This window comes from Myotis brandtii, unplaced genomic scaffold (assembly GCF_000412655.1).
Source record: "Myotis brandtii unplaced genomic scaffold, ASM41265v1 scaffold1185, whole genome shotgun sequence".
In the NCBI taxonomy this organism is placed as follows: domain Eukaryota; kingdom Metazoa; phylum Chordata; class Mammalia; order Chiroptera; family Vespertilionidae; genus Myotis; species Myotis brandtii.
The window spans coordinates 51,920-63,532 of NW_005354117.1; the positions used below are offsets into that span (position 1 = coordinate 51,920).

The 11,613-nt window shown below is 58.6% G+C and overlaps 1 long non-coding RNA gene across 1 annotated transcript in view; it reads right to left on the bottom strand.

Annotated features, from left to right (window-relative positions):
* Positions 1-1,138: 1,138 nt before the first annotated feature.
* The window catches only part of LOC106724250, a 14,274-nt gene continuing 3,799 nt past the window's right edge, over positions 1,139-11,613 (bottom strand). The window contains exons 2-3 of the long non-coding RNA XR_001359992.1: positions 7,198-7,201; positions 1,139-2,928 (exon numbers count right to left, since the gene is read on the bottom strand). This is a non-coding gene — a long non-coding RNA (uncharacterized LOC106724250). The remainder of the gene's footprint in view (positions 2,929-7,197; positions 7,202-11,613) is intronic.

The window sequence follows — 11,613 nt, forward strand, 5'->3', positions numbered from 1 at the left end:
ATTATGCACTGTTCCTCCTTTTTCTCTCTCTTGCTTCTTCCGTCCTATCTTTTCATTGTTCTCACTCTGTCTTTCACAGCTAGCTCATCCTTCGAGGTGGACCTGCCACTACGCAGTATTTTTTCGAGTCGCTTACAATGTTACCCATTTCCTAAGGGCACGAAAGGCCTCCCAGCTGCTCCGAGGGTGACGCCTCACCCATGTCTCCCCTCACGTGGGGGGGGGGGGGTAGGTGGGGGAAGGTTCCAGCCACGTGAACTGTGCCCAGGACAAACCACAAACCCATCTTCCTCGCCTGGCGCAGTCCTCGGGCGGCTTCCTAGGAGGCCGGTCCATCGCTGGTACTGACCAGGAGCAGCAGAACCTGTTCTGCAGGTTCACACAGGCCCCCGGTGGTGTCAACAGAACCAACTCCCAGCCGAAAGGATGAGTCTGGCACTGGTTCTGCTCAGCGTTTATTTTCACGTGTGTGTGTGCGTGTGCGTGTGTGTGTGTGGGGGTCACTATAAACCAAGATGACCGAGTCCTGCAGCCTGGCAACCGCGGGCCACAGAGAGGCAGGGCGTGGCGTTAGCCAGCAGCCACACTCCTGGCGACAGGGATAGAGTCACGCCATGGAAATGAGGTGCCGTTACAAAAGACACCTGCTTCTGCTGAGAAGGTACAAAACCGGTAACTCCCGTCAACGTGACCAGCAGGCAGGGACGGAATACAGAACAGACTGCGCTAGGGAACCGCCCACGAGGCCACCTGTGGCCGTGACTGACAGTGGGCACAGGACGCGCGCCCGCCGCCCACCCCACGCAGACCCCTCCCCCATGCGGATTTCCGAAACGTGGCACATTCCAGGGTCACGAGGACAGGAAGCTGCTAGACGAAGAGGGGCCCTCCTGACAGTTGTAAAGCATCAGGCGTCAGACAGAAACCTGTCAAAGGCAGCTGCTGCGGGCACTGATGGATCGTGTTTTCCCGCCGGCGGGCGGGCAGACAGTGGCGGCTGCGGAGGCGTGCCGTGAACACACACACGCGCGCACACACACACACACGCACACACGGGAAGCCATCGAGCAGATGGCTGCGGGCAGTCAGCCGCGCCTCCACAGACGACACCCTGCATGGAAGGAACTTGCGAGGAGGCGCCGGATCATCATTTATTTGTCACGGAGGATGAGCACACAGGACAGAATCAGGGGGACGGGGCCTGGGCATCGGGTGATGGTGCTGTGCTGCTCGCGGCTACAGTGTCAAGACACCCAAGTTGCCGCAGACAAACGTGAACATGAATCTTCTGGATCCATTCAATTAAAAAAAATAAAAAGCTTCAAGATGATGTTTGATGTCTCAAAGGTAATGATTTCATTAAAACCCGCCCACAAGGTGCAACCACAAAAGCTGCGGTTCAACGCCACACCTTCCAGGGCGTGACGGCGCCGTGGCGCCGTGGCAGTGCGGCTGTGACAGCGCGGGCTGCGGTGTTTGGGGCTCAGCCACGGCCCTAAAAACCCCAGACATGCTTCCAGTGCTCAGGGGAGGGGCAGTTTCTGTCACTGGGCCGCTTAGAATCGCAAGTGGTCAAAAATCTACAAAATGTGCCCAAGCATATTTCAACTACAAACCTTAATAGCCCCGATTACTCCTGATTTAGAAAAGGCCAAAGGTGGCAAGCTTCAGGAAAACTGTGCATTCATCTCTATGCAACTTTACCATGTCCGGGAAACGAAACAAAACGCTCGTTGCAAAGACTGGGCGCTAGAGTTGTGTACTTGCCACAGCCCCTGCGCACTGTTAGGGGCACATGGAGACCCCGGAAAATCGAGGTTTACACGGGAAATACCGACACGCCTTTTCACTGCACGGGGACACTGCAGGCCCCACTACACTACGTGAGCGCGTGACGGCTGGATGGACACGTGATTCTCGTCAGTCAAATCCACGCCGCTCACACCACTGTCGGCACAGACAAGCCTGTTGGGTGGCTGTTAAAAATGTTACCTGTTATTTTAAAAAATTATTTTTTTCTATTTTAATCAGACACAAGATTTTTAGAAAAAGACCCCGATAGTTAGTTGCAGCTCGGCTTTGTACAGGACAACCTTTCCGTTAAAAAAACGCCGAGGACTCGCTGACGCAGGAATCGGACGCGAGCGCTGTGCCTCGGTGTCCCGGAATGCGTCTCGGAACGGGGAGCGGGGACTTCAGACGCAGGGACGGAAACTATGCGTCTTGTCCCTAAATCCTCAGTCGCTTTCCCGCGGCGGACGGTCCGTCCTGATGCGGGTTACTTGAAGTTTCTGGTGCTCATTTTCCTCCCATAATCTATCAGGCCAGTATACAAAAAACTAAAAAATAACATAACATAACATAACATACCCCCCGAGAGATGGTGAAATGAGACACATACTCTGGGGAGCCCAGTCACAGAACACTGCGCCCCAAACAGGGGGGCGGAGGCAGGGCTCCCAGTCTCCCGGATCCTTCCGAGGACGGTGCCCACGAGCCCTGTGCTCCGTCACCGCGGCATAGGCGGGGCGCGTGGGGCAGGAGAGACGCGGCGGAGACGGTTAGTGGTAAACAGAGAACCGAGTCTCTCAGTAGTGTGTACTTGACGTTCATGCCGACGGTCGTCGACGGACGTTCGGAATATTCTCTGGGGCGGAGAGATGAGTCTGAGATAACAGGGAAACAGACGCCGAACTACGAGGACGGCTTACCCCAAACAATGTGAAATGAGAACTAGCACGAGGCGCAAGGCCCGGGAACCGCTCCTCGCCAGGCTCACATCCTCGCAGCCTCCTGGTCCTTCTCCTCCAGCAGCTGGATGAGCCGGGAGAAGCTGTCCTTCAGCGCCGCCACGTCGCCCAGCGAGCAGGGCTGCAGGATCCAGCGCTGTCCGCGCGCCAGCGGCTCCAGCTCAAAGTACTTTTTGACCTTGAGGGGGACAGAGAAGACCAGCATGTTGTTAATGACACCAGGACCTTTCTCATACCGACATGCGAAGAGTGATCACGTAGGGGGTTTCAAGGAGAACTTGTCCGAACTGTGATGCCTAGAACTTTCTAGAATCCCATCACAGCTGTGGTTAGAATGCAGGGATGTGTTGGGTGACCCAGGAATGTTTCTTTTTTTCCTTTTTCTTTATTAAAATACATTTTTATTGATTTCAGAAAGGAAAGGAGAGAGAGAGAGACAGAAACATCAATGATGAGAGAGAATCATGGATTGGCTGCCACCTGCATGCCTCTCATTGGGGATCGAGTCCACAACCCAGGCATGTGCCCTAACCTGGAGTCGAACCATGACCTCCTGGTTCATTGGTCAACGCTCAACCACTGGTCACACTGGCTGGGCTGTTCCTTTGGGGCGAATGGCCCGCTTGCCACGCCATCCATACTCTTACCGGGGGTCTACCACAGGCTCAACGGCACGGGGCAAAGTACCCTGCAGATGCCAGAAAGGCCCCCGGCCATGGAGAATGCCCGCAGGGCCAACCTCTCACCTGTCAGCCCGTCACCTCCTGAACGGGCGACAACCTACAGCACCGTCTGCACTCGATCCTCTACTCAAGACAGTTATTTGGATCAAACACACACAGAACAAAAATACAATTTACTCTTCTCTCGCTCCTCCATATCTGGTATGTGTTTCTGAGATGGGGAAAGTGGCCTTAGGACAGGGTGGGAGCCGAGGGCGTGCAGGTGTAGACTAACGTGGACAAATACACCTGCACGCGTGAGGGCTCCCAGCGCCCCCTCCTGGCCCCGGTGCCACAGGAACAATCCAGACCTAGACCTGGACGTGGGGGAACGTCGCTCGTAAATGCCGGTTGGATCACTGACCCGTCACGGGTGTTGCTTAGGGTGCCGGCTGGGATACCGACGAGCAGCGTCCAGGATCACCAACTCCTGGCTTCAAATACATTTCAGATCGTCATGACCGCTAGCGCCGATGGCCTTCCCTCCAAGGGCACGATACAGTGCTAAGGTCATGACCCCGACACCCCCCGGGCGACAACCTACAGCACCGTTTGCACTCGATCCTCTACTCAAGACAGTTATTTGGATCAAACACACACAGAACAAAAATACAATTTACTCTTCTCTCGCTCCTTCCATATCTGGTATGTGTTTCTGAGACGGGGGAAGTGGCCTCAGGACAGGGTGGGAGCCGAGGGCGTGCAGGTATAGACTAACGTGGACAAATACACCTGCATGCGTGAGGGCTCCCAGCGCCCCCTCCTGGCCCCGGTGCCACAGGAACAATCCAGACCTAGACCTGGACGTGGGGGAACGTCGCTCGTAAATGCCGGTTGGATCACTGACCCGTCACGGGTGTTGCTTAGGGTGCCGGCTGGGATACCGACGAGCAGCGTCCAGGATCACCAACTCCTGGCTTCAAATACATTTCAGATCGTCATGACCGCTAGCGCCAATGGCCTTCCCTCCAAGGGCACGATACAGTGCTAAGGTCATGACCCCGACACCCCCACACTAACCCTTTGTATGGCCAGCCAGGGAGGTTTCCATAACAGCACACCGTCGGGACCAGCTCAGCAGAGGCATCTTCAACTCTTTCTTGGCCAACACATTTCCTTCCATCCCAGGCGTCATGGGAAATGCCAAGGGCTCCCCTCAGCCTGGAACTTTCTAGAATCCCGCCCACAGCTGTGGGTCCTGACCCAGAACCACAGAGAGTGTCCCACTCGTAAGGCCATTCCCAAACGGCTTCCTTTTGCCTCGATCACCGCGAGCACCAGGCCAGTGTCGGCAGCAGAGACGCCGTTTGTGGCGCGGAGATGTGCACGTTCGTCCGTGAGAAGGAGGTGGAAGCACACGGAGTTTCCTGCCAACTTAGGAACATACATGAGCGTGCACAGTGCAAGCACGTCCCCAGGTCCTGCACAGGTGCCTGCGGGTCCTGATTCCTGTCGCCATCACTAAGAAATGAGGCCTTGGGAGTGGAGGGCTCCTGAGTGGGTCCGAGTTAACGAAAATCTCATTCTCGGCAGAAAGTGGGCCCACGGCCCCAGGAAAACGCCGCCGGGGGCTTGTCAGAATCCCATGAGGACGCTCCCTCAGGGAGAGTGTCAGCTCCGTCCTTTCCATTTCTCTTCTTTGGGGCCTGGGAACCTCTCAGCCAAGAGGATGGGAAACCGCTGTGTGACCCCAGCGCCAGGGCCCGCTGCTCAAGGCCACACTCCAGGGAGCTTACAGTCAGAGGTGCTGGCTTCGCCCAGGAGCGGGCTTCAAACGGCACCCACCCCTCCATACAGAGGCGGGAGCCGGGCTGGTGACGCACCCGGTCCCTGACCCACACGCCTCCATCAGGAGGGGCCGCGGGGACACCCACGATCTGGCCTGGGAAGGAAGTCGCACCCTCGCCACAGGCCTAACCTCACCCCTAACGGACAGCGTGTGAGTATTAGCGGTGGGAAGAGGTCTGGTGGCAAGAACTCCCCTGCGATTCACACAGAAAAGGATAAACACGACCGCGCGAGTTCCCGACAAGACCTCCAAAGGGTTCGTTCGAAAACGCACAGATGCAACCTGGCAGCTGTTAACAGATCATTTGCAAACAACGTGAGATTTACATGATCACAAAATAGGTGACATTTTGCAATTCCGGACACATACGCACGCACACACATGCATGCACACACGCACACACATGCATGCGCACACACGCACACACGCGCACGCATGCACACACACACGCGCGGACGCACACACTCGGCGAGGTTTTAGCTCCCCATCGCATGTGCACACACATGCATGCACACACACACACGCACGCGCACACGCGCACGTGCACACATGCACACACACACTCGCGGACGCACACACTCGGCGAGGTTTTAGCTCCCCATGAGGCTGCTCTCGAGGCCACTGAGGACCAGCTTTGCGTGGGGCACACACAGACCTAAGCGGGCAGCTGCGTCTCAGGAGCCGCTCCTGCTGACCCGGGAACGAAGCTCCCATCCAAGGTGGTCCCCAGGGAAGGGGCTGGGCCAAGCTGACAACCACGCTGGGAGCCCGGGACCTACTGCCATCTGACCTGCCCTGGGCACTGCTGGTGCCAGGGGTTCCTCACCGCTGTCCACTTAAAACAAGGGGGGGCTTGGGGGGCTTTAGGGACAGGGGAGTGAGGAGGCAGTGAGTGTTGTGTCTGGGAGACAGGCCACACTGGTTGAACCCCATGGTGGGAGGAGGGTCTGGGTGACACAGCTGCCAGGGCTGGGGAAGAGGGTGCCGGGCCCCTGGGAGCCCACGTGTCCGTCGAGGGTGCCACTGACTGTGCAAGGGGAGGGGTTTGCTCATCTACACCCGCTCAGGAGCCTGGGTGCAAATCCGGTATCAGGGTGTCCCCTGGGGGAGACATTCGCAGGGAAATGCTCATTGTTCGCCCTCTCTCCCACCGCTGGCCCAGGGAAGTCCAACCGACAGCCCTGAACTTGGCCGCGAGGGAGTGTTTTGCCACGGACATCTGCAAGTGAACAGCTGGGACCTTGTCCTTCCGGGGAGCGGCTGTCTACCTCCCACCGCGCCCCACGGGGCGCGCACGCCTTGAATGCGGGTTGGCAAGGGGCCTCCAGCATGGCAGCCTGACCGGCCCACGCTCAGGGACAGCTCAGCTGGGTGACCTTCCCCTGCCAGAGTGCACAGGCCCGGTGGCAGCTCCAGGCCGGGCCGGAGGCCGAGTGCCCGGGCATTAAGATTCCTCAGCGCATTCCTGGCGGCCACTTCAAAGCGCCAGCGGCCCCTCCTCGCCCACGGCCCTGGGATGTTGAAACCCTTGAAAGGTGCTGTGTGTCACTGACATAAATACAAGACGAGCACGTCCCAGGGATATGACCACCCAGAGTGGCACGGGTTCCCCTCACCGAGCAACGGGGACCAGGAAGTGGCAGCCCCGTGCGGGCCGGTCACCCTCGGGGCTGGTGCAGGCGAGGGCGAGATGTCCCACTACCACCTGGAGCAGGTCCCCCTCCCCAGAGCCCGCCGGCCCTCAACACACCCCTCCTTTCCTCCTCTCCCCTTCTGGTCTGTGATCATTTCTGCTCCACTCTTTCCAAAGAGCAGCATTTGGGGCCCTGACCTCTCCGAGGGGTTATACTGGATTCTGTGTCTCCCCGTTGGGGATGACACTCAGTGATGATTTTACTTTATTTCAAGAAATCAAATACCGTAACGAGGAAGAAACCTCCCTAGGCAGCACTTCTCCTGGCAACCAGAGGTGGGTGTTGAGAACATTCTCCCTGCACGTATGGGATGGAGGCAGGGCCGGGCCAGACAGGAGAGAGAATTAACGCACGGACGCCCCACACATCAGAGACGACCAGTCGGCTCGTGTGAGACAGGCGCGGCCGGCATATAAAACGGTCTGCCGCCCAGCGAGTGCGCGTTAAGTGGCCGCTTAACTAGATGCACTCACCGTGAAATTGACTCTAGGAGCATTTTTTCAACTTAATACTCATTGATATGCACTGCCCCGCTGGGCGGGCGGGGAGGGTCCTGGTGTCAGAGTGCCCACTGGGGGGTTGGGACTCTATCTTCCGAGGTTACGAGGCATGGGGGGGGGAGAGGCACACTCACCCACAGCTGTGTCTGCCTGAGGGGCGGCAACGGGTCGCATCTCGGTCCCCCCGCCGCCTGCGCGGGGCCTGGCTGGGCTGGGCTCTGTGGCCGGGCCTGAGTGTGAGGGCTGCTTCGGGTCAGGGACTGCATGTGGGCACTGCGCGGACAGGACCCCTGCCTCAGCGCCATGCACTCACCCCGAGGCCCTGGCGTCAGCTCACAGGGGACGCCGTCATCACACGGGCCCACAGTCAGAATTTTCCCAAGAAGCTCCTGTCGATGGTAACACTGGGCTTCGGTCATGCCTTCTCGTTCGCTTTTTCCGTTACACGCGCCTCCGCGCCATGCACGCCCTCACACGGGCGGCCGCCCGATGCCTTCCACGCGCCCCGCTCTCCTGGGCAGCAACTCGGGCTCCACACACAGTCCCATCTCACCTTCAGATGATGACGCTCCTGCCCCCCGCACCCCACGGTGTTCCCATGAGTAAGATGGCAAACTGCTTTGCTAGTTCTCACCTGAGGATATTTTTCCATCGATTTTTTTTTTAAGGGAGAGAGTGGAAGGGCGGGGAGAGACAGAGAGAAGCACCGATGTGAGAGAGACGCATCGATTGGTTGCCTCCCGCGCACCCCAACCAGGGCCGGGGATGGAGCCTACAACCGAGGAAATCAAACCCATGACCCTTCAGTCTGCAGGCTACGCTCTATCCACTGAGCCAAACCAGCCAGGGCAGTAAGATGGCAATTTCATGCCAGCATTTGAAAATAAAATCATCTAACGCTGGTGCCGGCCCAACGACGGCTTGTGCTAACCATACACAACCAGGAGGTGAACGCCAGTAAGAGGGTAATATAAACAGCGGCATGGAATCGGCATTCACCCGTGTTCATTTCAGTAACGAACTGCCTGCTGCCTGGTCTCCATCACACGTGGCGGGAGGGAAATGACCCTGAGCCCTTGGCAGGTGCCCATCCCGAGGGCCTGTCTTCACGCAGGAAGGAGAGGAGGTGGCAGGAGGTGGCGAGGGCCACAGGCACCAGACCAGCTCCGCCTGCTGGACTCCAGCTTCTGCTCAGATAAACTCGCGTAACCGACTCCTTCTGTCATCCTCCCCAGAGGGTATTTTCCCACTGATTTTAGAGAGCGTGGAAGAGAGAGAGAAAGACAGAGAAACATCGATGTGAGAGAAACACACCGATTGGTTGCCTCCTGCACGCGCCCCGACCAGGGCCCGGGCTGGGGAGGGGCCTGCCACCGAGGTACGTGCCCTTGACTGGAACCGAACCCAGGACCCTTCAGTCTGCAGGCCAACGCCGTATCCACTGAACCAAACAGGCTAGGGCTACCCCTCTCTCTTGCAGCAGCGCACTCCCCCCCCTCTTAAATTAGGCTACTAAGCCAAGGACTTCCTTGAAAGCATCAAAAGACATAATTTATTAACTGGGATTGAAGAGAGTTCCCTAAATGAGCAAATTACTCAACAGGCGAGGCCTGGAATGGCCTCCCGCCTACCTGAGTGGTTTCTATCCTTTTATGAAACATTGACTCAGACTCCTGGCGTTCAGGCGCAGGACACACGTCCTGCTGCGCCCGGGGTCCACAGACCCTCGTGCACAGACAAGCTGAGCGCCGGGAGCGGGGAACCCCCTGCCCCCCATCAATCCCCTCCCCACCCTCTGCCAGCTGGGCTTCATTTTAAGAATTTCACACTGAATATAAAGTGCTGTTTTGACCATGTGGCTCCAGAAATGTGAGTTTAGTGTCTATTCAGCTCGTACCCAAGTGACTGACTGACAGGGGAGGGGCTAACCAACCGGACACGGGAGCCTCTGTCTGCAGGTTCCTACGTGTCCCCGTCCCCGAGGGACAGATGGCGCCCGCACGCGTCCTGAGCAGAAAGCAGCCCCCAGCAGGGCCGCCTCAACCAGCCTGAGTTCCTCGGATGATGGATGAGAACGGCATCTCCCGAGAGGAGCGTGTACGCGTGACACCCCCTCCTGAGGCCTCCTGAGCAGGGGGCGCCCTCAGACTCGGGCAGGCCTGGCACCCAGGTGCCCCCTGCACCAGGCAGGCTCGGGTCCAGGTCAGACAGAGGAGACGCTGAGCTCAAAACAGACAGGTCTCCCCCCGCCCCGGAGCATCTTCACATCCCCCACTGGACACACAGATGCGCTTGTGAGCAGACTTTGGAGACCATGAAACATGCATAAAACACGATGCAGCTGCTCCTGCGGGCAGGCTGCCCCTCCCCTCCGGGGCGCCGCGACCTCTGAGGACGGGAGACCAGCTACAGGTCACGCGAGTGGAAATGTTCAGTGGGCACGGAGATGAATGACATGGACCATGACTCCGGGTCCTCTTGTTGGTGTTGGATGGTGACCCTCAGGAAAGGGAGGTCACAGAGGTCAGAGAAGGCACCTGTCTGACGCACAGCGGGGTTGCCACAGCCATGCGCACCGGAGACGCACCCAGGGACGCGGGGCACAGCGGGAGGGGCAGGCGAGGCCTCTGGGAGCTGCCGTGCTGGCTCCCTTCGCCGTCTCCGAAGCACGCGTGAGGCATGTGTCTCTCACTTTTATTGGCTCAACAATGTTTAGCAGATTGTCACACGCACGTCATGGGAGACCGTCACAATTTTATCCGTTGCTTTTCAAGCCGTTCTTAGTGTGACTTTAATGATTCCAAACAGCACTTTAAACTGTTCAGATGAATCGGAAATAAGATTCATTCCAAATGGCCGATGGGAAAGAGATTCTTCGAGTCAGGATTTTAGAGCCAGAGGCCCGGTGCAGCCTCTCGTTTACACATAATGAGACCGAGCCCGGGTGGGCGCAATGACCACCCCCGGTCAGCATGGGGTGGAGGGGGGAGGGGGGAGGCCCTGGCGTGAACCAGCCTCCGAACACCCAGCCTCACTTTCTTCCTGCCAATGGCCAGCCCCACACTGCCTGTCCCCCCACAGCCCCTCCCCAGCTGCTCCCTAACCCTACCTGCCCATCCCCACATCAGCCCCTCCCCAGCTGCTCCCTAACCCTACCTGCCCGTCCCCAGCACAGGAGCAGCTCAGATAGTGGTGGCGCCTGGGGGGGGGGGGCGCTGCAGGTCCCTCCCACAACCACTGTCTGCACTTCCTGGCCCTCCTCCCTCCTGTGCAGGCGTCTTTCTGCCAGTTCTACCCAATGCAATGCAGTGGGCGAGCCCTGATGCCCGAGTCCGTGTCCTGAGCTCACGGAGAAGGTGAGCGATCCATTCAACCCAAGAGGCTGCTCCCTAACAGGATGGGACGGAATGACCGTCAGGTCCCCAGGGACGCCTCCTCCCACGGCCTTTGATAAAACCCGCTTCCTCTCCAGCAACGTGTTCAAGATGGCTAAATTCTTCACTGACCCAGGTGCCCTAAAAGACATCAGCGTGTTTCTGGAATATTCTGTTTCCCATGGTGCTTGCTGACGGGAGATCACGCCCGTCACGTAGCCGGCTCCCTGGAGGGAAGGGACACGCTGGACTGGACAAGCCCCCGCGAGCACGGACCACGTGCACTGTGCACCTGAGCCCACGCCCTGCTCCTGACGCCGAGCACAGACATGGAGCCCCGGGCCTGGGGCTGCAGCTGGAGGCTCAGCATTGAAAGCAGGGGACCCGGAGGCCGCAGGCCGAGGCCCGGGAGGTGGGACGGAGCCCCAGACAGGCCCCCTGTGCCTGGCCCAGGGCAGAGGCAGCTCAAGGTGGTCAAGTTCAAATGCCGGCTCTGCCCTCTGCCGACTACGTGACCCTGGCGTGTCTCCTACCCGCCCTCCCGTGAAAGATGGTGGTGGTAGGAGCACGCAGCCCGAGGCTCCCCTGGCAGGAAGCCAGCCCACGGTCAGCACAGCCGTAGCCCCTTCCCTTTCCCGCCACTCACCCCAGGAATAACACAGAGAGCGAAGCACTTTCCCACATGGTCCCCACAGCGTCCTCGCAGCACCGACACTCGACGGAGCCGGAAAACAGGACCGACCGGGCCGGGCGACCAGGCCTCCGGCTTCAGCCACACGCGCTC